At 37.7% G+C, this 27,112-nt stretch overlaps 1 long non-coding RNA gene across 2 annotated transcripts; it reads left to right on the forward strand.

The window, feature by feature from the left end:
* The first annotated feature begins 11,007 nt into the window (after positions 1–11,007).
* Positions 11,008–25,210, forward strand: LOC311608356. Of its 2 annotated transcripts, XR_014782920.1 has the most exons (4): positions 11,008–11,136; positions 21,508–21,701; positions 22,172–22,389; positions 24,861–25,210. It is a non-coding gene; the product is annotated as an uncharacterized lncRNA (long non-coding RNA). The 2 variants fall into 2 exon arrangements; XR_014782921.1 differs by lacking the exon at positions 21,508–21,701.
* The last annotated feature ends 1,902 nt before the right edge of the window (positions 25,211–27,112 follow it).

Raw genomic sequence — 27,112 nt, forward strand, 5'->3', positions numbered from 1 at the left:
AAAACAGCAAAGAGCAGGCATACAGTTCCTTATAGTTTATATTCTAGTGGCTTCACTTGAATTTGTGGTTGGTAATAGCAGCAAATAAAGAACAAATGTTTTATGACCTCATACTTTACAGTCGACATTAGCAAGTGTCAACTCTTGCCATATAAACGTACAGGGTCATGGTTGTTAGGGAACTCTGTGTCTTTGGCTCTCCTCAACAGAAGTTTTTGACTGGTACCTGCTTAGGGAGCACAAAATAAACCCGAAGATAGAGTGCCTTCCATGAAGAGGAGAAAATAACAACAAATAAAAAGATTAGTGGTGAATTTATGCCCGGTATAATAATAATAAAGTATCAAATGTTAAAAAATGAGTCATACAAAAAATCAAATATAAATGAATGGTATGCTATCCATAAAAAGCATAATATAAAGGATATGTAATGATTCTACATATGTTTTGAGATTTTAATTTTCCTTGCTAGTAACCTATAGCTTACTCTATGGTCTTTGAACATCAAGTCTCTGTTTTTATACCATTTTCCTAATAGAGATGCCATTCCTTTGCATTCTATATCACATCTCTTCTCATAGACTTAACTCTTATGCTATATTTATGTATATATATGTATATACTTATATATTTTATGTGTAATATATACTACTAATATAAATAGTATATAAATATATATATAATATCTATCAAAATATTGTACTTATCATTCCTCCTTTCTCCTCCCTTCTCTGTAACTATCTCTTTTCTGTTGTTAAGGATTAACCATTAATATACAAACAAAAAACAAGTAAATTATACAGCATGTGGTATTACCTGACTTTTTTTCATAAATACAATATAGGAAAAAACTCAACTAAAAAGAGCTGGTATGATTAGACTTCAACATGAACTGACTCAGGAATAGGGCAGAGAGTGCAACCAAAAGCATTGTATAGAAGCTACAAAGTTGGTACTTTCAAGAAACCAGTGACAAAGAAGACTGAAAACCCTTAGCTGAGCCTCACTAAATCCAGTCACTGGTACTTTAGAGTGTCTGACAGTGAGACATGATTCATTCACAATCCAAAATAACCAAACCCATTAGGTTTAGAAATAAACTACTATAAGTAATAGGGTCTCTGATTTGTTCTGAGGCATGGCCAGTCTTCTATGTGTGTTCTATACTCTTTAGATCCCTAATAATCTTCCATCAGCAAATTAATGACCTTTTCTGCTGATGTAGCTTTGATAATGTGTTCATTGTTCAGGGACCCTATCAATAATATTTCTTGGAGTTGCTGTAGTTCCAAAGCCATCTTGCCTTTTGTGACTTCACTAGCCCTCATGACTAGCAATGATTACAAATGTTGTGTATGAGGTTAATTTTAAGTAAAATACTGGATAAATTAGTCTATGATGAAGAAAATTGAATTGTGTGTGTTTTGTAGTGATTAGAAAAGTTTGTACCTCTTGAATGAATTCTGAAGATAAAAGAAAGAAGTTAACCTTGAATTGGCTGCATTTATACAAATTGTTATGCACAAGTTCATCAAATATTCTAGATCCAGTATGCAAATCATACTATTTGATCTAAATAGTTTTACTTACTCTATAATTTAGTTTTACTAAGTTAACTGTATAATAATTAATTCTTTGGTAGCCTAAGAGAAATGAAGGTAAAGTATTAGAATTTCCTACAGGGTTTTCTAGTACAAGGTATCACGTGTCACTGTTTTTGTCTAAGCTCCTATACTTGCTCTCATTGGAATAATTGGTAGTAAATACCATGTCTGCAATACTTTTGAGCTTAAAAACAGGACAGGTTTTCTGAAAACAGATTTATAGTAGCCAATCAAACAGAGTAGAACAAGGGCAGCCAGTCTGAAAAATAAATTTAGCCCCGAGGAAGTAGGACTCTAGATTCCCTAATGGCAGCAACTGTGCTTCACAGTTTCCTTTCTTTCTTTCTTTCTTTCTTTCTTTCTTTTTTCTTTCTTTCTTTCTTTCCTTCTTCCTTTCCTTCTTTTCTAATTTGTTTCTTTGTTCTTATAAAGCCTTTTATACAAAACAACAATTTTACCATGCCTGGCAGAGATACTATTTGTTTTGTAAGTGGATATTGCCAGGTTCATGAATAGCAATTAAAAGCCAATTAGATCCTTACAACTCAATTTGTTAAATGTTTGAACTTTGACAAGGTTGATGAAGGGACACAAAGATGTAGGCAGCCCAACAATGTTGGGATGGATTTATATTGTATAATCTGACCAATGACACACTAATGCAAATTATATTCATAGTAGGCAATGTATTAAGCTACTGAGAAAGACTTCAAAGCAGCAAGACCAGCCTCCCAGAAAAACAGAACCATTAAATTCATTAGGCATGGCATGCCAAGAAAGACAGAGTTGAAAAGAAGTTTCCATATGATTTTAGCATATATAAAAAATAACACGTTTCATGCAGTTTCATATAGGCACCAAATATGAGATGTCAATATGTAAATATCACTCCTCAAGTTATTTTATTTAAATATTGCATATAACTTAGTCCATGTTAATATCGTAAGAAGTATTAGATAGTGTTTCAGAATATACACTGTAACATCTCAGAGCCTAATATCATCATTTATATTTTTAGAAAGTAAATCAAATTAAATATCATCCTTAGCCAAATTTAGTATTAAATTGTCACAATAGATTATAATAATATATGTTTTAGTTTTGTTGTATCGTTAAATCTGTACATTATTAATAGATCATAAAAACAGAATGGTTAGCATTTTGTAAAACAATCCATATTATACACTAATAAAATGAATGTATTTAAGTGGTATTTCTTAACAAAATAATGATAATATATAAATGAAATAACTTTTCAGGTATAGGGTACAAGTATAACCTTGAAGAAGATAAAAAAGGAAATGATTTATTGCAACATAATCGAGGACTGGAAGAAATGATGTCAGAGATAAAGCTATAGAAGCAATTAAGAATGAAGGTGGCAATTACAGAGAACCAACATGACGTACATAAAAGAACTCATTGGTGCCGCAAACAAAATGTTCAATGCTGTTAAACACCCAGACAAAGCATTGGTAGTAGCTCCGAAATCATTTTAGGATGGAACACTCCCTCATAAAAGGCTATGGACACAACCTCCTCTTTTTCAAGCAACATGTGAAAGAAAAATGCCACAAGTGCCCCTCTTTAGGTACCCTGACTCAAAGAGTGGAATGTCCCTGACTCTGAGAGGAGACAAGACATTGAGAGCTGTTATAAAGATTCAAAATTATATTCCATTATTCCAGTTAATCCAGGTGGGCCTGACAATCTTCTGGCCAATATTCTGCTCCAGAGAAAAGCTGATACACTTGGAGACATGCAAAGGAGATGAGGAAGAACAATTATAGCGTGAATTTCACATGATAAGTTGCTGACCCTTCTGAGAAAAACCTTCACCCCTGCAGCCTCTTATGGAATCTCTGCTATGAAGCCTGCTTACATAAAAACAAAAACAAAAACAAAACAACAAAAAAACAAAAACAAAACCATGACTTTTCTTTTTTTAAATTTCTTTCCATCAGATATTGGTCAAAAGCCTGTGTGCTTTCACTGACAATCTGAACTCTCTCTCTCTCTCTCCCCCCTCCCCCAGAAGATTCACTTTCCTTCCACCATCCAGCTATATATGCTAATTTCCAGTTTTAGCCAGGTAGCTTTTCTGCACTTTAATTTAAAATGGATGCCACTCACTTCTCCGTTCCTCCCTAGAGCTCCTGGAATTTTCAGCTTACCTACCCTGTAGTTTCTCCTGGTAACTCCAGATAAAAGTGTCCATGTGTTTTCTTTCTAGTCCATTTTTCACTTCTCTATCAGTGTGGCTAAGAAAGCAAAAGAAACTTCAGTTTCTACAGTAACAAAGGCAATTTGAGCAATCTAAGCATATTTTCTGTGCCTGCAACAGATGTGTCTATAGCATCTATCTTTTTATTCAGGGTTACCTTATGGAGTGGTAATTCCTTAAATGTCTGCGTTTGTCTGTATATGAGAGCCAACATGATTTCCTCAGACATCTCAAGACGGTCATTTCCTCCCTTGGGTCTTTCTTGTTACTTATCTTCTTTGGGCTTTTGGATTGTAGCATGGTTATCCCGTACATTATGGCTAATTTATAAGTGAGTGCATACCACGTGTTTCTTTGGAGGTCTGGAATTCCTTACTCAGGATGATATTTTCTATTTCCATCCATTTGCCTGCAAAGTTCATGATTTGCTTCTTTTTAATAGCTGAGTAGTATTCCATTATATAAATGTGCCACAGTTTATTTATCCATTCTTTGGTTGAGGGACATCCTGATAGTTTCTAGTTTCTGGCTATTATGAATAAACTGCTGAGACTGAAGAGGCTACCCTCTAACTAGACTATACTCATAGTAGAGAGAGGGGAACACCAGCTCATCTACACCCATTGACCCCATGACACTATTTATGGTACTCTATTATGCATGGAGATGGGAGCTTGACATATCTGTGCCCTGAGAGGCTCTGCTCAGTAGTGGATTGAAACAGATTCTGAGACTCACAGCTAAACATTGGGCAGAGCGCAGGAAATCTTCTGGAAGAGTAGGGGAAGAGGAAAAGAACCCAGAGGGGACAGGACTTCCGCAAGATGACCAACAGGGTGAACTAACCTGGGCCAAGAGGGTTTTACAGAGACTGATGCACCAACCAAGGACTATGCATGGACTCGACCTAGGCCCCTTACACAAACATTGGTGATCAATCTAGCTCTACTTTATGCTGAAATCTCTTCCATAAGTTCTGTTCCTGTCAGAAAAAAAAAAAAAATTCTGTGTTGGCTACTGCAGTGTTCCTACATTCAAATTAGGATGCAGAAATTTAAAACTCACTTAAAAGCTTGGCCATTTTGTGAGCCCCCTAGAGAGGGAAGAAGGGGCTGTCTCTGACATGTTCTCTGTTGACTGCTTTTCTGCTTTTCTATCACTTACTCCTGGAGGGGCTACTCTGCCAGCCATAAGGGAAGAATATGTGCTAAATACTGATGGGACTTGATGTGCTGCTGGTATGAGCCGGGTGGGTGTGTTCCCCTTATCTGAGTAGTAGAGGAAGGAAGATAGGGGGAAGTGGGAGGGAAGATGGAAACAGGAGGAGAGGAGGGAGGCGGCTATGATCGAGGATGTAAAGTGAATGAATACATAATTTAAAATAAAAAGATGGTCATTTCCAAGAAAGTTGTTTCTGCTTTTACCTAGATTTATGCTTCTAGCATCCTGCTGCCTATGCTAGCAGGCAGCAGGGTGATAATCCAGGAAAGAAAGGCCTGATTTCTGTCTTTGCTTCCTTCGTGGGGAATGCCTTTAAAATTGTGCATCATTCACTTAGTTGATTTTTCTTGAGTGAAAAATTAATCTAGATGCCATTAGAGTGTAATATACTTAGAAATGCATTTCAGTGTGAATATAAAGCTGGTAATTAGAGAACTTTGCATATAAAAAAGAAATATCTTCACCTGAAATAACCCAGTGCCTGCTGTTCATTTGCATATCCTCACTTTAACCAATTCAGGCAGTCAGAATATGCTAATAGCGGCACCCTCTTCATATCCTAATAAAGGAAATGCAAGAGCAGGATGATGGGCATCTATGTGCCTGTCAGAGAAGTTCAAAATGACTTGATAAAGCAAAACTGTTCCTTGCAGTTCCATGCAAGTTCTCAGGGAGCCCACTCAGGAGCTCCAGTGAGTGGTCGTCAGCATAGGTTTCAAGCTGCGAGCTGGAATCTTTCTACCACAGGCAATATGTAGTCTGAATTTTAATTACCTCCTTTTCTTAAGTGTGTCTAATCTTTCTCTAGCCTCAAACAGCCGATCAATTTAGCTCCACTTTATACAGAAAGCTGTTACATAAGTTCTGTTCCGATGTCAGAAAAAAAAAAAATTCTATGTTGGCCACTGCAGTGCTCCTTTGTTCAAATTAGGAAGCAGAAATTTAAAACTCACTCAAATAACCCCATTTGACTCCTTGCTGTTATATTAAACCTGTATTTAATCCCATACTTCACAGTTCCAAAGCATTATCCAAGACTTGGCACAGAATTAAAGTCCCCTAAGCTTACACCCAAATATGTAAATTTAGTCATTTTAAGAGTGGACTTCTCTGCATGGTTTGTATCAGTGACCTGGAGAATTCTAATCCTGCTTTGAGAAATGCTACATGACACTATTTGGAACCTCTCCAAAATAAAAAGAGCTATATCTCAAAGGCAAAAATGAGCTATTAGCACTATGTATCTGTGTAGTAAGTCTCAATGAATTGCTCCCATGACTTCCTTCCTTTGTGTTCTTGAACACGTATAGCCAGCATGAAAACATAACACTTCTAATTATGAGTTGGAGCACTGCATTTTAGCTACAAATTGTGAGTAAAAGCTGCCAGTGTTTAACACCTGCGTAGTGCAAAAGTAAGTAATGAAGCCAATGGATGAATATCTGGTGGGCCATAGAGGAACACTGTTGTTCAGTTAATACCATTTGTATGTACTATTTAACAGTAGCTCATCCAAAATGTGAAAACTCAGTGTTAATATCACATTGTGTCAAATTGTGTGCAACTCTACCATCTATATTTTGTTTGTCTCTTGTTTATTCATCCAGAAGCTCCTGAACTTAAAAAAAGAAAGAAAGAAAAAGGAAAAAGGAAGAAAGAAAGAAAGAAAAAAAGAAAGAAGAAGTTCAGTCTTTATATACTATTGAATGGATGCCTTTCCGAAGTAGATTTGGAAAACTACACATTTCCATGACTTACTCAGACACAATTGCCATTTTTCATTTTACTCCCTTATTTTGTATGTCATAAGCATTTGTATTAGAAGGGAGTTTTGATAGGGATGGTGGCAGCATTTCAAACCGAAGATTCCTGCTCAGTGAGATAGTTTCAACACCATAGTTTCTTGAAGGATGTTTTGGAAAACTTCCCAGTTTCACCTCCCAAACAGGTGGGACTGGGGAAAGATGAGTCTGTCAGCCTGGCTCTGTTTCTTCTTCACGTCCTGTCAAGTACTCTTTTGGTGCATTTACCTCCTCCCATCCTTAGCTATTCCCTATCAGAGCATCCGGCTGTTGGCTGATGAACTGCGTGCTGTCAGTGTGAGCGACAAGCAAGTCAAACACACACACCTGAGTTGCCTGCACCAAGTTGCCTACACTCCAACTGTTCTGTGCAAGTGGATTAGTTTGCAGCATTTGAAAGGGTCAATGTGTTTCAGATGAAAGTACAATGGCTACACCGCTTTTTAAATCCGCACTGTAATGTCGATTTCCCCTTTTTTAAAGAAATGTCTCACCTCTCTAGAGCTGAATTGTTTTAAGGACTTACAATACAAACCTGGCATATAATTTAGCATGACAAATTCTCGGAAATTGCCATTGAGTGGTTAAATGGACTACATTTCACTTATCAACTTTTAGTATGACTCTAATAAAACACTATAAAGTTCTTGAATAAAGAACATTCTGTCTCTTAAAATATTGGTGCATTCATATTAGCTTATGGACAACACATGGTGTTGTTTCCTTTCCAACTGTGTACTAATAGTAAAGTAGGAGACATGCTTCATATATATTCAGCTTCAACATTATTAGAAGACAAAGTTGGAGCACATTAAAAAATAAATTTATTAAGTTTGGCCTTTTTTCTTATGTTTCCAATTTATCATGTGTACTTTGTCTTATAAGTTCCAATAGGATAAAGCTAAATTTAAAATAATTACAAATTTTAAGTTTGTAGTTACTAACAAAGATATTTGGCTTCCTATGAAAGCATTATTTAAGGTACAATGGAGAATTTTCTGTTTGAAGTCCAATAAAAACATTTTCTATCACCAAATAAATTTGTAGACAGAAATTGAAACCATAAAAGCATATTGTACAGAGAGAAACAATGCAATTACACTTAAACCAATTTATACAACTCTTTATTTATAATAAAGTGTTTTATAGGGTTTGGAATTTATATTATTTATATAGTATAGAGAAATTGCAATAATGTTGGTTTCCATAAGATGTAACAACTTAAAATTTTAATACCTTCTATACAATAGCCAATCTTTACAAAATTATTATTTATTTTTAATTCAAATTAATTGACTTATCCTGAAATATTCTAGTATAAGTTGGAAGAAGTATAAAGGGAATTGAATGTTTTAAAGAACACTTTCATTTCAATTGATCTTAGGAAATAATTTCATTCACCAGTCAATACATTCATAATGCTGAGATATAAAAAAGCTTGTTATCTATAAGGAGGCAGATGCTTCTGAATTAATTCACATATATCACTGAGAGATTAATGTTGAGGCAAAACAAAATTTACCATCCAATGTATATGGCAAAATTATTGAAAAGAAACTCTATTGTTCATTACATTACAGAAGGGCTGGGAATCGTGAGACTCATTTTCATATTAAACATTTTTCATGAATTATTTTGATTATAATACAAGTGTTACAGTGAATCTACCACATACATGAGCCATCCAGGTAGACAGATGGTGTGAGAAAACAAAAACAATTAAAAGCAATTTTAAGTGATTTATGTTTGGTATATGATAGTTCCATTTTAATATGTTATGTTATAGTGTTTATGGGTGTAATTTATTTGTCATAGCACCATATATGGGTACTATGGTATTCAGAGTTAAGTAAGAGGTCAAAGTAAAAGCCTCGGTGGAATGGAAGAATGCTCTGAAACTGTTTTATAAAGAAAACCAAGTCTTTATGATGCTGAGGTTTTGATAAAAAGAGAAGATAGGCTAACACGGGTCAGAGTATAAACTTATTATGGAAACCATTGTAGTTACTTTTCATATTTTTATAATACCTGAAAAGACAACTTAAAGGAAAGTTTATTCTGGCTCCTGATAAGTAAGTAAAGTCATTGGTGTTGGGTAAGGCATGGTATCGTGGTGTGTGACTGGTCACACTTCATCCCTAATAAGGAAGCAGAGAGAGATGCTTGCATGCCAAATGCTCTCTCCCTCCTTTTTACTCAATATTTGATCTCATCTACTGGGACAATGCTGCTCACTATACAGTAGGCCATCCTTGGAACTTGTCTGGAAATACCATTTCTCACCTACCCTTGGGTTTATATGAGAAATGACTCTAAATGACATCAAGGGACCACCAAGATTAACTGTAAAAAGTCCAGAGTCTGTGAACTTGACATCTGCAAATATCACTTTTAAATCATAACATTCTGAAAACATTGTCCTCAAAAATCTCATGTACATCTTATAATGAAAAGAAGTTTCAGTTCCTCTCTGAATATCCCATGTTAACAGTTCTAAAATTGTTTGGATATATAAAAGTGAGTCCTATTTGAGGCTCAAGCAATTTCTCTACTGTAAGCGGTATAAAATCAAAAATATGTACTAATCCTACTAGGTAATGACGTATGCAGTATTTCATTTCAAATGGGAAGGAAGAGCATAACAAGGGGAAATTGAGCTAAGGATAGACTGGCATCCATCTGGTACCAGCCAAATATTGCCATTCCGTGTTTCACGCCCTGGGCTTTTAGGGACATTCTCTGTGCTCCAACCTGCTGACTGACATTGCTGCTCCAGCTCTGATGTTTCCGGCACATCTCGCCCTTCTCTTGGGATATTTCTATTGCATGCCTTAAGCTTTCTTCAGCAGGTGTCTCACAAGGTCATGAGATACCTAAGATCCTAATGTTTCCACTGCAATTTGCTGTTATTTTCACTGTATCCTGGATGGAATCCAAAGACACCTTGCAGGAAATTCAGTTATGTCATGCAATGGCCTGGCCTTTGACTTTTCAGAATTTTGATACAATATTCTGTGAATGACCTGGTACCTTCTTCAATTTTATGCTTGCCTTCAAATGCAACACACTATGTGGAACATCTCATGTTCTGTGTCAAGCTTGTGGTGTTGTTTTTCTCCTTATCGCACTGCTGTAGTAGTCATAAAAGCTAAAACTCAGTTCACAAACCCAGTCTCTCATCTTCACTTTAAATAAAGTACTGAGGTGGGCCCAATTATGAGACAGTACAAGAAAAATAAAGTTTTCCTGGGCTAGAAGACCTTTCAGTTTGCACTGAAAAAAAAAAAACCCCAGTCTCATAGGTGTTTGTTTTTCAGTCAGCTATTGCCTTTGTATTGTGTGTTCAGACAATGTTGTATCAGATGAAATTTTGTTTTCACAAAGTGGAGTCTTTACTGGGTATGTCTTACCTTTAGAGTGCCTTTCTGTCAGTGAATATTTTCTACTGTGGAGGCCTCTTTTCAGGGGCCTGATTTAACCCCTACTTCCCTAAGTGCTCTCACATTTCTGCCCTGAGTAAACTTCACATTTCCCACATCTTTCTACTTCACACTTGTCTAACTGTAAACCTAACAAAGAACAGCTAGAAGAGACCATGCCATAACTGGACTGCTGTCCTATCGTGAGCAAATGAGCTCATTACTTTTGGAGTTCATTTTCACTCATTGCAGCTCCTTTGAAAGAATATAAAATGAACCACCTGTGGTACAAGTTTCTAGTACAATCATTATTCCTCTCAGAAGCTTCAGAGGAAAATAGACCCCTACCGCCCACATTTAACTAAGTTTTCTGGTAGTTCAGAATCCTAGTAAAATACTCCTTTAAACACTGCTTGTAGGGCTGTAGCTTACAACCCTAAACTCTTCCATGATTTTTCCCTCTAAATCAGTTCAAAGACTTAAGAATGCTATTGCTAGGTTTAGTACCTGAATGGCTTCACTCCTCCCTATCAGTTTCCTTATTAGTTGTCTTTTTTTTTTCATTGATGTGGGGGGAAATATGATTAAAGCAACTTGAGGAAGAAAGCTTTTATTTTGGCTTCTGGTTTGTAGAGACAGGCAGTGTTGCTATGGGATGGCATGGTACTAGGCATGGGAGGCTTGTGATGTCATTATAGCCTTTGTCAGGAAGCAAAGAGGTAAATGCTGGGGCTTATCCTCTTTTCTCTTTCTCTTTGATGCTGGGGACTCAGCACGCTGGATGGTGTTGCCCACGTTTAGAGTCTGTCTTTTCTCCTCTTCTCTGGAAAGGCCCCAGCTGGCAGCCATACTCAAAGCTGTGTCTAGTAAGTGATGGTTATTCCAACTTAACGGGGAATCAAGACTTATCCTTACAAGAGCTACACTACTATTTCCTGGATACTGACATGAGTAAATTCATCTGATTTATTTTTTTTATATAGACATTTTTAAGGTTTAAATAAAGAAGTTCTTTTTGCTATAAGTAGTTTATTATATATGTGTGTAATAATATAAACGTATATGTAAAAATAAAAAAGTTTTAAAAATATAAAACATAATATAAACCCTACTCTTAAAAGACATATATAAAACAGTGTATATTACAAGGGTTGTGGAAGTTTTTATATTAGAACTTCATTTTTACTCTGAAATGTTTTCCAGAAATTAGGTTTGTTTTTTTGTTTGTTTGTAAGGAGTTAGATCTGCTGACTTTGAAAATTAAAAAAATATATTTCTTTTAGTTCTTGAAAAACAAACAAATAAAAGCTTATGGTGTAAGGATGTACATAAACATTCTTTTTTAAAAAAGATGGTTTTCTTAGAAAATGTATGTCAGAACTAAGAAATCACCTTCTTTTCCTTTTCTCGGCAAAAAATTGACATAGAAAGGCCCTGGGACATTGTTAAAGTTGCTACAAGAATAGAGATTTGATACCCTATGAGCATATACAGGGGGAGGTAATCCCCCTCAGGAACAGTCATAGGGGAGGGGAATAAGAGGGAAATGGGAGGGAGGGAAGAATGGGAGGATACAAGGGATGGGATAACCATTGAGATGTAACAAGAATAAATTAATAAAGAAAAGAAAAATTAGATACATTAAAAAAAGAATTTTCATACATGTTTAGTTTTTAAAAATCTCTGCTAACTATAAACTTCTGTCAAATTTACCTTCTGAATGTTTTGCCAAAGATCAGAGTTAAAAGGCAAAAGCACCAGAATTAAGATATATCCTAGACTGGCATATAGCTCAGCATAAAAGTACTTCCACACATCACTTTATATATATTAAATATACATTCTATTTCTCAATATTCATATTTGTCCAGTAGAGTGTTTTATTAAATTTCTAAACTTAAGATTTCACCATATTCATATATGAATATAGAAAAATGAAAAAGGGAGGCTTGATGCAACAGGCCTGTAACGGCAGACACTTGATAGGCCTTGGAATGCGGCCTACAAATTTTAGGGCTGTTAAGAATTTTTAAAATCCAGCAACATGGCTTCTCTGATCACCTGCAAAGACTATGTAGGTCTTTGTGATCCAGCGGGAATGCAGGCATGCCCTTAGTACAAACTTTTAATACCAAAAAATGATGGTAATTGGTTTGTAGAGGGAATAATCCATGTTTAAAAGTGATGTCTAATTGAAATGGCTGATAAAGTTACAAAGCAGAGAAAGATTTGGCAGAAAAGAATACGTTGAATTCTCTAAAGAAGAAAAAGAAAAGAGAAGGGAAAGAGAGAGAAGCACACACACACACACACACACACAGAGAGAGAGAGAGAGAGAGAGAGAGAGAGAGAGAGAGAGAGAGAGAGAGAGAGAGGGAGACAGTAGCAGGAGAGCAGTTTTACCAGGAAAGTTGGACAGTGGAAGAGAGAATAAGCTATACACAGGTGAAGACAGAAGGAGCCAAAGAATGAGAAGGAACCAGAAGATTAGAACAGATCGCTAGAGTTAGTTTAAAGCCAAGCAGAACAATTCAGTCAGAAACTAGGAGAAGTCAGTTGGAATCAGTCAGCTTCAAGAGGCGTTTGGGCCACAGTAGCTGAGTTGACTCAGCCAGCAAGAGTTAAAAAAAAAAAAAAAAAAAAGGCCAGGCATGGTAGTGCACCGTTTAATCACAGCACTCCCGAGGCATAGGTAGGTGGGTTGTTGTGAGTTCAAGGCCAGCTTGGACTACAAAGGGAGTTTAAGGACAGCCAGAGCTGTTACACAGAGAAACTCTGTCTCCAGAGTTCTGAAAGAGCTAGAGAGGATAAGATTATTCAGCAGTAAGTCTCAAAGGCTGAAAACATTCTAGGTCTAGATCAGATTTTACAGAAACTAAAAGCTTTAAGGATTAGGCTTAGGTTAGCAGATGGAGACAGTAAGCCTTGGAGGTGATCAATTAGACCAGGCAAATAAAAGTTACTTTTACATACATCTATCTGGGTACAAGTTATTTCTAGGCCTGCATGAGAAACTCAGTAGGCTCCATATGAAAACAATATAAAAATGTAAATTAAAAGCAGGTCTTTAGATGTAGCTCTTCTCAGTTCAGTCCCTACTAGAGCAAGAAAACGAAATAAAATGAAATAAGTTTCTCATTTTTATGTACATAGTTTTCTTTCTAGTATCAGATTATTAAGACCTCAGTTTTTCTGCCTTTTTCTTTTAGAGTACTACATAATATTTTCTGAAAATTTCAACTTATATTATTAAAAGCTCATAAGCCTAAATAAAATAAAATAAAATCAGGTTAGTAGGACACTAGCAGAAAAATATAACAGTTTATACCAGAATTGCTGTTCTCTTTTGGCTGTTCATCTATAGGACACTGAACAGAAGAAAACAAAGCACCACCCATTTACTGTATCAGGCCAGGGCATTATCTAACACAGCAAACAGTTTAGAGGAATTTTAAAGTTAAGTAACAACAAACCCAGAGGACTTCAAGCAGCAAAGTGAAGAGATACAGCTAAAATATTTTATATTGTCCAAATACTTATATTAAATAAATTTTATTAATTATTTTATCTAGCTCAGATATGCAAGACAATTTTCTAAAATTGTTCACAAAAAAAATGACAGCGTATTTTGGCTCATTAAAGCATGCTACTTAATGACAGACTCTATTCTGTTTAACAAAGTTGGAAAAAGAAGCAAAACAACACTTTCTATTTCTAGAGACGAAGTCAAATAATAGTGATTTACTGGTTAGCTGTGAGTTATATTTAAAAATGACTACTCAGAAATTTTCTAAGAACCTAAAACATATGATTAGATATAATTAAAATAAACATTTTTTCTATGTCCATCACCAAATCTGTAAATGTGTCATGTACCTACCTATCATCTCTGTATCTATATAAGTATCTACCTACATATGTATTATCTGTCTACCCATGTATTAATCTATTAACTGCATACATATCACCTGTGAATATTCTAATGTGTCCTTTGCTCAAAGTGCTGTGATTAAAACTATTAAATGTCATTAACACAGAGAGAGAAGACAATAGATGGAGGGAAAAAAAAAACCGGAAAGTGAAACAAGGGAAGGATGCCTGGTTTGGTGGCTAAAGTTGGTTTGTGCCTACAACACATAAATCAAATCAAATCAAATCAAATTTGGGCAGTGCAGCGCAGGAGGAGGAAGACAGCCAGGGACTTGCCTTCCACCACAGCACATGATGTGGGTGGCGAAAGACACCGGCAAACCTGTCCTCCTCCCCACAGCACAAACGAACTGTAAATACCCACCTGCCACCACACCAGGCAAGTGGTCAGAAGCTGTCACTCAGTGTATGGCAAGCCTACTTTCAGGAGCCCCCACAATGTGCAAGGATGTCGTGGACAGATGGGAGAGAAAAAGAAGTGGAGGAGCTTGAGCATTGTGAAGAGAGATGGTACTGGAGACATCAGGGTGATGAGGAGTAGTCTGTTGTGGGTGACCAGCCTCCCGTGACACCTGGGGCCATGGTGAGGTACTAGCTGTATGTAGGTGATGCTGCCTACTTGGGTCCCTGGCTATATAGCAGTAGGGGTGAGTGTTGATTCCCTCGCTGGCTCATATCACCATTAGAGAACTTGAGGACGTCCCTAGTCTGAGCAGCTGCCTGGGACTATGTGGATGTCTAGGACCTGTGAAGAGCTGGTCCCAGTCATTCGCTGGTTGCATTGCTGCTGGCTCACCTCACACCAGCAGCAATACTCAGGAGAGCAGGCACACAGCCTCACCCAGGTAGCACAGAGGAGCTGGCTGGGTCACATGGATATGTGTGAGCCGGCCCGAGGCCATGAGTACGGGAGAGGTGACCTCTGCTGCTACTCATCTGCAGTGAGGTAGCACAGGAACCAAACTGATTGCCTCTCACCCCTCCCCCGAACCCCGTTACCTCAGGCACTAGGAAAGCTGCCCACAGAGTCATGAGTGAGAGAGACAGTTTGGGCCGACCCTGCACCTTCCCAGGGCAGACCCTGGTGTTGGGGAGAGTGCAGGAGAGCTGGCTCTGCCACTTTTCTGCTTTGAGGTGGCATGGTTGAGGGGTGATGCCCTCTCCCTTACTCACCACCTGCAGCAGTAGGTAGAGCTGGGCCCATGGGCTTGAGAGCAGGAGAACAAGATATGCTCCTTCACTAACTATAGCACTAAGGAAGGAATCCCTGTACCTCACCTGGGCAGCACAGTGGAGCTGGCCCAGATGTCTTAGGTAATGTTAGGTCCTGAGGGTGTGTGAGTGGGCAGGAAGGCCCAGATCCTTGCAGGCTGCAGCTTTTGAGAAAGTGGATCCCACACCTTGACTGGGCAGCACAGTGAAGTTGGCTTTTAATGTATGAGAATGAGTGAACTGGCCTGGGAGTTTGAGAGCAGGAGAGATGGTCCTGCTTCCTGTGGGTGGTTATGTTGGGGCGCCTATCCTGAGCAGCGCTTGCCCTGCTGGCATAGATTAAGGGCAGCAGATTGCTGACTGACTCAGCTACCAACCAGGCCCAGATCCAGGGCTCTGAGTTGGCCCACCCCAAAATCACCATCCTCTGTGAATGGTTGGGACACGTGAACGCGTCAGTCCTGCCGATTCAAAGTTGCAGAATCGTTATGACCCAGGGCAACAGCTGGATAACCACGAGGAGTTCTAGCGAAGATCCAATATTAATGGTGCCACAGAAGCTGGAGATCTTGGACCAGTATTTCTGCATGTCCTGTTCCTAAGTTGAGACCAGTGACTCATTGCAATGAACATTTGGAAATGAAGATGTGTGTGAACTTAAGAGTACACTGTGAGACACACTGTGACATAATATAGCTTCCACGATGAGATGTTTTCCTATATTTGTGTGTGTGTGTGTGTGTGTGTGTGTGTGTGTGTGTGTGTGTGTGTGTGTGTTATGTTTTGTGGCAGAGGGGAGGTTGCAAGAAAAAAGGGTAGATATTAGGGATAGAGAGATGAGCAGGACTGGGGTGAATGCTGTGAAACAAAGAATCAATAAAATGTTTTTTTAAAAGAAGGGTTTTACAAACGTCATATCTGCCTTGATATTTTAATACCTGTTGTTTGATGAGGAGACTCTCTCCCGCCCCCCAATATTTCTGCATGGCTGATGATTAGTTTCTCTCTGAATATACTTTTGACCATGGACCTTTGACCCTCATCTAATGTGCTTTGCTCTCCTATGTGAAGGTGGAGGGCACAGGCAAAGCACTGTACATTCAAGACTGCTATTTTCTATATCATAGTTAAAAATGGGCATTTGTCTCTGGCCTCATCGTATCTCCTTTCTCATTGTCTGTGATACTGTGGAAAGATAAACTTTTATATCCTTCACAATTCCTGAGTGGTAATGTTGGCATTTTAGAGAAAGGTCTTTTCATTGTTATTGCTATTGTTGCTTGTTTTAACATGATGTTCTCCTGAACATGCAGGGGGCTTAGTTTACTATTGTTCTTTATGGTGAGTACATCTGTAATTAATTTAGTTAACTTGGTAGTTAGAAGTGACCAAATAGATGTGGCATCAACAGATGAATGGCATGACAGATATTAAACTCTGGCTCACAGAAGAGCACATTTGTAATGAACATAGCATGCAGTCTGCCCAGATGGTGGTTAAATTTCATGATTCCTGTTCCTAAGTTGAGTACATAGTGTTGGCTTCCATATCGGACAACTACGCCCGTGCAATTCTCTGCTAGAATCTAGTGTCAATGTGGGAGTGGATGGGAACTGGCTTGATTGAAACTGCTGTCATCGATGTACCTGCTTTTTATAGCGAGACTCAGAGGTTAGGGTGTTATTTGTCATGCACACAGTGAGATAAAGAATCTGGAGCTGCTATTTTTTTCATGCCACACAAATTAGAGAAGATATGTTGAAAAGATAATATACTGTACAGCTGGGTCAATCTTCCAGGCCAAAATGGAATGTCAAAGTGTCAGTTGTAATAATTGTAAGATACATTATGATTAAATGGGCTTCCATCTGGAGCTTTGGCAGAAGAATTATGCCTTGAGAAATTAGGCCTGGACACATATAACTCAGAGGGCTGTCGGGCACTTGGTGGTGGGTAACCTCAGAGCACATTCCACTAGCTGCACAGTAGAATTGATATGGATGCTCTCTGCCTGCATTTGGCACTCTGCTGAGACGCTGCTATGATAGACATGACTTAATCAGTTTGTAAACATGACACAGAGACTTCCAGGAAGGAAGGGGAGGACATAGGGATCTTAACTGCTAAGGGAGTTTAAAGGACATGTTTAATTTAAAAAATACCCTTAAACAAACTGTATTTTCAATTTGAGTTCTTGCTTTAATGTCTGAAGACAGTAAAAATAGGTATGCATTATCACACAGGTTTAAAAAAATAACTCTGCAAAATACATGATTGGTATATGACTGAATAAATGATTGTCAGGTAAAGTCACTTGTCATATAAATCTGAAAACCCGAGTTCAGATCCCTGGAAGTCATACAAAAGGCTGAATGTTGTGGCACATCTGTATCTGGTGCACCAACAGTGAGAATAGACAAAGGAATCTCCTGGAAGATTACAGGCTTGCAAGCCGGACATACGTAGCAAAGCAGTAAACAACAAAGGAAATCTTACTTCAAACAAGAAAGAAAGCAAGAACCCACATCAGAGGCCATCCTTAGACTTCCAGAAGAATGCATGGCTTGTACTTAGTATCATATAAAAATATGTGTTACATGAGTCAGATACACATACACAAAAATGAATAAATAAGTATTTCCTGTCTTTAAATTTCATTTGTAGACGGTGCTCTAAACCACTGAGCCAACTCTCCAGCCCCTAAAGCACAAGCCAAGGACAATACAGGCCGTAAACTTTAAACCCCTACCCAGATCTAGCCAATGGTCAGAATATTCTCCACAGTAAAGTGGAGAGTGGGATATGACTTTCTCATGTACTCTGGTGCCTCACCTTTGACCATGTCCCCCGGAGGGGGAGACGTGGTGGCACTCAGAGGAAGGACAGCAGGTTACCAAGAAGAGACTTGATACCCTATGAGCATATACAGGAACTCAGGAACAGTCATAGGGGAAGGGAATAAGGGGAAAATAGGAGGGAGGGAAGAATGGGAGGATACAAGGGATGGGATAACCATTGAGATGTAATAAGTATAAATTAATAAAAAAAATAGAAAAAATTTCATTGGTAGAATATTTAGGTGCTTTTGCCTTTTTAAATAACTTAATGTGGTAGTTTAAGAATTTTTTATCCATAATTTAATGCAATGTTAAATATTAATTTTTAATCTCAGCAAGTAGTAGTTTCAGGGCACTTTACATTCATGATTGGAGCTGAGGCTAAGGGAAGAAAAAGGATGACCAAATGGAGAGGGGAAGGAAAGAAGAGAACGAGAGAGAGAATACAAGGAAAGAGAGATAAAATTAAATGTCATTAGTGGAATAATATGGGCACCAAATAAAAGCTCATTTATATATAATCTAAATGAAATTTCCAAAACCAAATAGTGGGAGAGACATATAGTGAATTGAACATCCTTTGTCACCAAATGCAGCTTTCGGTGCTGGGATTAGGTTACATTGATTGTTGGCCAAAGGTGTCCAATGGAAAACTCCAAACAATCACAACCCAGACCATTGCCAAGGCTATATTTAGGCTGTTCTCCATAGGAAGCAAAACGCTATTACTGAAGAAAACTTAAACAACTCATTGAACGTGGGGATGTTGAGGTGGTGCCTAGATACAGCCTTCACCATTTTGTGGTCCTAGAATGTGAACAAAGAAGAAAGGCTAACACCAACCCAGTTACAAACACTTTAATCCTTGCAGGAGTGGCCTGCTTGCAAGATACAGTGGTACAATGGTTGCACAAAACTTGGGGGAGTAATCAACCAATGTCATCTTTTAATGAAAGCCTGCTCCATGAGCTAGAACTCACTCTTCTTGGGTGACTAAGACCTGAGACTAAGTAGCCCATGGATCTAAGATCAAACCAAATACTACTGTTCTGCTAAAGGAACTTAGCCAAAAAAAAAAAAAAAAAAAAAAAAAGACTTTTTCTTACGTTGGTGTGTTTTTAATTCATTCACTTTACATCCCAATTACAGCCCTCTTACTAATCACCTCCCCATCCCACCCTTCCTTCTTCTTCCCCCTCCTCACTTCCCTTAGTCCTCAGAAAGGGGGAGCTGCCCTCCCCTACCATCTGACGCCACAGTATCAAGTCTCATCAGGACTGCCTACATTCTCTTCATCTGTGGTATGAAATGGCCACCCACCATGGAGAAGTGATCAATAAGTAGGCAAAACAGGGTCCGTGTCAGAGGCAGACCCTACTCCCCGTATTATGGGGCTCAGATAGAAACTGTGTGGTTTAATCAACTATATCTAAAGAGAGGGTTTAGGTCCTTTCCATGCATGGTCTTTGGTTGGTGCATCAGTCTCATTAGGTTCTACTGGGCCCAGATTTGTTGGCTCTGTTTTTCTCCTTGTGAAGTTCTTATTACCTTCAGGTTCTTTTATCCCCCAACTCTTCACCAAGTTACTCTGTGCTTTGCCCCAAAATTTGGCTGTGGGTCTCAGCATATGCTTCAATCCCTTGCTGGGTGGAGTCTTTCAGAGGACGTCTGTGGTAGGCTCTTGTCCTGTTCCCTCTCTTCCAGCTCTTCTGGTGTTTATTCTAGTTCCTTTCTGAAGGAGCATGAAGAAGCATCCTCCCTAGGGTCCTCCTTGGTATTTAGCTTCTTTAGGTCTGTGGGTTATAATGTGGATATCCTTGATTATATGGCTAATATTTGCAGGCTTTGAACTTTTAAAAACCTACTTTATTCACCTGTTCATTGCTGCTGGAAGGCCATTCCTTTTGGTCCTCTAAGTGTTCAGAGCAAAGCCACACATCGACCCATTTGGAATAACCCATCTCCTATCACCATCTGCACCTGTACTAAGGAGACAGGCACTCGCATCTCCAACTCTAACTCATGGCTGCATGGACTAGCCTCCTGTCCTTGTTGATTCAACCTTAACAGGGAGAAAACTAGTTTCCGTCATCTGCCATTCACTTGCTCAGTCCTCAGAAACGTGTATGGCAGAATCAGAACTATTATCCTCACAAACTCCAGTGATTTCTAAAGTTGCTTATGTTAATATATTCTCCCACAACATTATTCATCATTATCTCATGCATTCATAAAAAAGCTGAATTTTCGTGTAAAAACAAAAACAAAAACAAAAACAAAACAACCTACTTTATTTGTAGTTCTTCAATGCCTACCCCTCCCTTCCAACCCACCTACCCTAGATAGGAGAGAAAAGATGTTAAAGGGAACATTTTGTGGAAGTTTTAGCTTATATGTAAACATGTTTTTGGTTTAATCTTAGGTGTGGGATATGGGGGATGCTCCAGTTTGTGGTTAGCTTATAACTGCTTCCTGAGAGGACAGGTTATCTTTGTCAGCTGTAAACTACCTCATTTTGGGGCGTGGTCTTTGTCAGAGGATAATAGGCAGCCCTGGAGAGAGACTTGGGGCTCTAAGAAAGAAGAAAGCTGCTGGTGTTTTTCACCTGCTGCTTCTAGTTGCAATTGATGCAGTTGGAAGAGAAAAAGTTGGAGATGTCCCAAAAGGAGGATTGAATTTGCTCCCAGGAACCAAATATCTCTGAACAGCAGTCCCCACTAACCATCTTTCTCTCCAATCTGGTGTTGGGTGGTGGAAGAGATTTGGGTGAAGAAGAGAGAAATACTTAAAGAACTCCAAATAAAAATAGATTTTACAAACATGGCAACAGGAACAGGAGAGGTAAACCTTTTTATACTCAGTTACTTGGAATGATTCTACTTTTCATTGTCCGGATTCCTGTAGAACCATTAAACAGAAAAGCCACAGTTCAACAAGGTGAGTGCAACAATAACAGAATCCGTACTGTGATGCTTATCAGTTGGCAATGACTATGTCCCTGCAAAATGCAGTTTTCTCTTTTAGTGGACAAACAACACATGTTCTTTCCCAAGTCTGTTTCCAGCAGACAAACACTCCTCGCCCTCACACCAGTCTGTTTCATATCCCACACTTGGAATCAAAATAAAAACATATTTACATCCACTACAAATATCCCCTTATGATTGTGGATCTTTCTGGCTCAGGATTATCTCACTCAGGATGATCTTTTCTAGTTCCATTTGCCTGCAAATTTCAAGATTTCTTTGTTTTCAACAGCTGAATGACATTTTGCTATACTCATGGATCTGTGCCTTACTCAGCCATTAACAGAGAAGCTTCTTCCTACAGCAGATGGGAACAGAGACCCCACTGCCAGACATTATGCGGAGAGTGAGAGAACGTGTAATATTCTGCCCTAACCTGGATGTCTCCTTCAAACCTCTTCCTTCAGGTCTCTTTTGGCAAACAGTGTAAGGATTAAGTAATGAGCTAATGAATATGTAAGACCTCAGCCCATGTAATCGGTTATGTTTTTGTGCTGCAAACATTGCTGAGCCAGATGATTTTCCTGACTTGTTAGCTTAATTTAGATATAACTTTATTTGCCAAAATATTGTATCTAAAAGTAAAAATTTAGAAACTTTTGGATTTAGGTATTGGATCAAATAGTTGTACCTCATTGCAGAGGAAAAAATTATTATGTATAATCAATATTCACTTTCATCATTAAGGAAAAAATAGTGGACATGTTAATCCAGACAATAAGGAATATAAGCCATTCATATATTTCTTCAGCATTCTATTTTTTCAGTATTCTTTAGCTATATAGTTTTTTCCTCAGTAAATACACTAAGTTCCTTTGTGTCTTTTCTTTATAGTATATTTATATTCTCATCTTGTTATTTTTAATTTAGCTCTCTTTTGCTTGCTGACTTTCTAGTTTGTGAGAGAATCTGGCAATACGGAAATGAAGTCTGAAAAAGGCTCACTGAGATCTCCTGCAACTCAAAGAGATATAAAATAGATAAGCCCATGAAACAAGATGTCCTTGAGTGTTGGCAATTAAAATCCAACTTCATTGCAGTTAGAGCTTTTCGTCTTCAAGTGTAAAGATTATATTGTGGCTCATGCAGCTGTTCCAACAGATTGTCTTCTTGAGTGAGTATCAAAAAGGGATACAAAGTGGGTTTTTGTAAGGGAAATCTGAAGGTAATAATTTCTTAATTAAAGAAATGTTGTTCAGTGATACCAAAGCACAAAGCAAGAAAATCAAATCAAATTAATAAGGAGATTTAAAAAACAACAGTAACAATACACCTTTGAAAATTATTGAAAACAGAGAACAGTGAGTATAGAGAAACAAGGGATTCAAAGAGAGACCTGACAGGATATAAGTTACATCAGGTGTAAAACCTGCCTTTCTGTTTTATCATTTTTCCGACATTAAGCATAAGTGGCAGGTGACCTGTCAGCTAAGTACGCTGCGATCATGGAGACTCTGAGAAAGTTTTAGATGTTTTAGCAAACTGGTTGGGAATAAATCCCAGGTTTTCAAGTTAATTTTAGCAAGAGTATATTAAAAACAATGGTGTTAGAACTAATCAGTTCTTCAATACAGCCTGTAAAAATTGCTAATTAATCCTAGCACTGTGGATAAATAATGCTTGCATTTACCATGGCCCAGAAAGAAACAATTTATCTACTGTGATGTTATCTAATGTTTTTGAATCTTAAGTACTACTTAAGCCTTAACTTTCTACTCTATCTTGTATCTTGATGGATTCAAAGCACAGACACACTTGGACTTCAAAATTCACAGTCCCATGATGAATATTTATGACTACATGGTATTCTCATGGCAATAGAAATAAGGTTGCAAGACTGAGTATAGTCATAGGTAGCAAAACCAGTACTACTTAATTTCAGTTGTCATTTAACAACAGATTCTTCCCACCATGACTCTACCAACAACAAATTAGAATTTTACTTGTATAATTTATGAGATCGCTGACCTTTTTTTCCTTTTTATGTACACAATTTTGTAATTGTGTTTTTATGTGACATTGTATGATGATTATCTCTTCTCTATTGGACAAAGCCATTCAGACAATAGAGTCAGGTTTATTTTGTTCAGTACAAACTATATTTTCAATAAATACACATTAAAGAACCAGTTCAGGCATGGATATGTGTAGTCCTTACTTTTGACATAAGATGAGGTATTGTGAAACTCACATTTTACTCTAGAAAAAAAAACTACTTGTAATGATGTTTAGGTTCAAAAATGTATTGAAGTTATGATACATCTTATATTTCACGTGTGGATTTATACAACATGGGTTGAAAATATCATTATGGTACAAAAGTAGATTCAAATCTTTCATCATTCCTAGATTTCAACACAAACCATTTGAATAAAACTAAGCAATATATGCTGCCCTTTGTTACCTGGCTATGTTGAATTTTGAAAAGGAACACAAGAGATCTTAGTAGAGAAGCAGTAGTCACTATTTATTGTGCATTTTAAAAGTGCTGTTGAGTCTCCAAATGGCAAGTTTATAAACCAGGAATTATTACACTTATTTTGTGTATAGTTGATATTTATATACAAAGGTCACATTATTATAAATGTGCATGTTTTGCTTCAGAGTATACAGTTAAGCATTGAAGACTTCTTGTAAATCGATAAAATGAAATTGCAAATTGTTTAAATGAGAGTCGTCCTTGGCTAATAGCAGACAGCCAACAGATACCGGAAGCAGAATTGGCAGCTTGAGATGAAGGCAGTGGGGGTGAAATGACGGTCAGTGTTGCCCAGGATTCTAAGCAGCAGGTTATGTTGCACTTACTCACAATGAGAGTGATGAAAAATAAAATCTCCAATCAAGTTTATGCACATAGTTTGGCAGAACTATGTACTTGCCATGATAACGAATTTCCCTAAATTCCTTTCTGGAAATGTTGAAGAAATTAAACACTTCAAGGAGGGGTCCCGGCATGTTCCACCAGCCCTCCCACCGCAACTTCCTGAAACATCATTACATAATTTGATGGAGGCCCAGTTCTCAGTGAGAACAAATAGCCAGAATCTGTAGAGAGTTCTGCATAGCCAGCACTATGCCCAACACTGAACTGTCCACTATTAAGGACTTTTAGTGTTTTCCGGAATTTAATCCTGTAAACACAACATCAGTATTTTAAGCTTTTTCAAATAAGATTTTTCTCAATTAATATTCATTGACCACGGTACTATGAAGTGAGAACATATTCATTCAAGTATGTAATATACATTGAGCATATTTATCTGCAAATGAGTATGCCTTCATTCAAATCTCTTAACAGGTTCTATGTTTAACCAGGTTTTGTCTAACATGATTTTGGTAGTGTAGTAGTGGTGTCACCTTGCACATGTGTGGGTGTGTAAGTGATTTTACTAAGAGGTACTGAATTTAAATTTTATAAAGGTCTCCTTATTAATCTTATATGCATAAAGAGATGATTTCTGAAATGTTCAGCAAGCTTTCTCTGGTCATGACCCTATCTAGTGATATGAACGCCATTTGCAATGTTTTACTATGATCTTGGGGAAGCTTCGTGTCATGTTTTTTTATTTTTTTTATTTTTTTTAGGAACCTTGGCTTCCTTGATCATGGTAAGGGAACAAGAGAACTCTGCTTTAGTGTTACAGGATACAGGTTTCTACACAGCACAAAGGAGCAGCAGCTAAAGGGCAGATTCTTGCTTATGAGGAAGTGATTCCAATTAAAATATGAAACGTCACAAACAAAAACTAAACCTTCCTCATGGAAAGCCCACTTAAGATCACTAGGGGAATAAATGAGCCAAGAATTTTGATTTAAGATGTTTAACCCAAACCAATTTTTCTGTTAAAAGACTGAAGCAGATGAACACAAAAGGCTATTGAGATGCAAAGCTGACTTATAAAGATGCAAACACTTATCTTGATAAACAAAAATAAAAATCAATTTAAAACACCTCATTGTATTTTCTACTTTTTTATTGCCACACTCTGCAGTATATGAAACACACTAGAGATTTTATGGTTTGTGTGTGTGTGTGTGTGTGTGTGTGTGTGTGTGTGTGTTGTTTTTATTGTAATAAGATTTAAAATTCATGAAGATGCTGTAAGTATAATAAAGAAATGAAGTAATTTAAATTTACCCTATTAATTTCTAGCTGAAGTCTAGAAACGTTACTAAATGTAGCAAGTATGACCACTGGATGAAGCAGAAAAGTTCAGATGAAGCCTATTTTATTAATGGAATCCATTAAATTTGTTTCTTTTTCTTGTCAGTGTTTTAGTGCATTGTGAAAATATTATGAGGGGGTTTTATTTAAAGAATAACCTTATTTTAAAATTTCCTCAAAAAATTTGCCACTAGTTATCAATATATAAATAATTGAGATTCTTGCTAAGATGAACATTACCCCTCCAAAGACCACTAATGAAGCATTTTACTTTGTAACACCTAGTTAATTTCTTGCTTGGTTATGTACGCATGTGTGTTTGTCTGTGTGTGTGTGTGTGTGTGTGTGTGTGTGTGTGTGTGTGTGTGTGTGAAGTTCCTGCTTCTTTATGTATTCACGTACAAGTGTGCATCTGTGTATACTGTTTGTGTGTTCGTGCACACGGAATCCAGATTGTTTGGTTGAGTGTCATACTCAGCCACCTTACACCTTATATTTTGAAGCAAAAGTTTCAAAATGAACCTACAACTTACCCAAATTCAGTTACAGTGGCTCTCTAGCTATCACAGATTTCCTCTTGTCTATAGATACACAATTATTTTTAATATGGGACTGCAGGGGTCAAATAAAGGAAATTAAGTTCACAAATTTGATGACAGGACTTTTTTTAGTTGACAAAATTTAAACGAAAAGAAAAGAATTTTATAAGTAACATTGTCCTTGAAATTATTTCAGAGGTAAAAAAAAAGTGTATGATTTCATGACATTGAACCGTGTTGAAAGGAATGTGACTAATATAGGAAAAATGTTCCTGCAGTGTGAGAGCAATGCATGAAATGAATCCTGAAATCTTTAAAGTGCTGTCCTACCATAAAACTGAACTTGCAACCTACAACATATTGCAGAAAGTAAAAATTTGGATGTAACACAAACAGTAGATTCCTAATTAGAACTAATCAGAAGTTCAAAGGTCTTCTAAACTGACTCAGTGTGAGGTGGCAAATGAACTGTCAGAGCTCTTATAGTGTGAACCCAAAGAGTGAGAGGGAGGGTGAACTAAGTTACCTGCCTGTCTCAGACTTCTCTCTCTCTCTCTCCCTCTCTCTGAAGGGATTCTGCCTCTGGAGTAGCCAGTCTGCTGCTGTCATCCCAGATCAAGGTCACCACCACCACTGCCACATATTGGCCTCAGTCTCAACCAGAGCAAAAAGTCTGCCTCTACTGGGGCTGATGCCAAATCAAGGCCTTACTGTGGAGACACACACTCACACACACACATAAACACACTCACTCACGCAATCACTTGCACACACCACTGACACACTTTCACCTTCACATACATTCACATAGGAATTTCTTCACTGCTGTGGCTGCCTAAGTGGCCTGCCACTATCCACTGCCCTGCCTCAACAGCCCTGTGACAGAATACCTTTCTCAAAACTGCGAGGAGCCCACTGCTTCCCCCAAATCCTTAGTGCCAGAGTGCCTAACACTATCATGGTCCCCAGAAGCTATGTAGCCCTTAAGCAGAGGGCCACTAAAAGTTAACGTGGATTGCTGCCAGTCCTCCTTCCCATCCTGGGGCTGTGAACACAGGGAGAGTAAATGAGCACAACTTCATTATGATAACCAATCTAAATCATCAGGGAAGTAGAATTAAATACTTAGGCGT

This window comes from Acomys minous (assembly GCF_964271855.1).
Source record: "Acomys minous genome assembly, chromosome: 11".
Lineage (NCBI taxonomy): Eukaryota > Metazoa > Chordata > Mammalia > Rodentia > Muridae > Acomys > Acomys minous.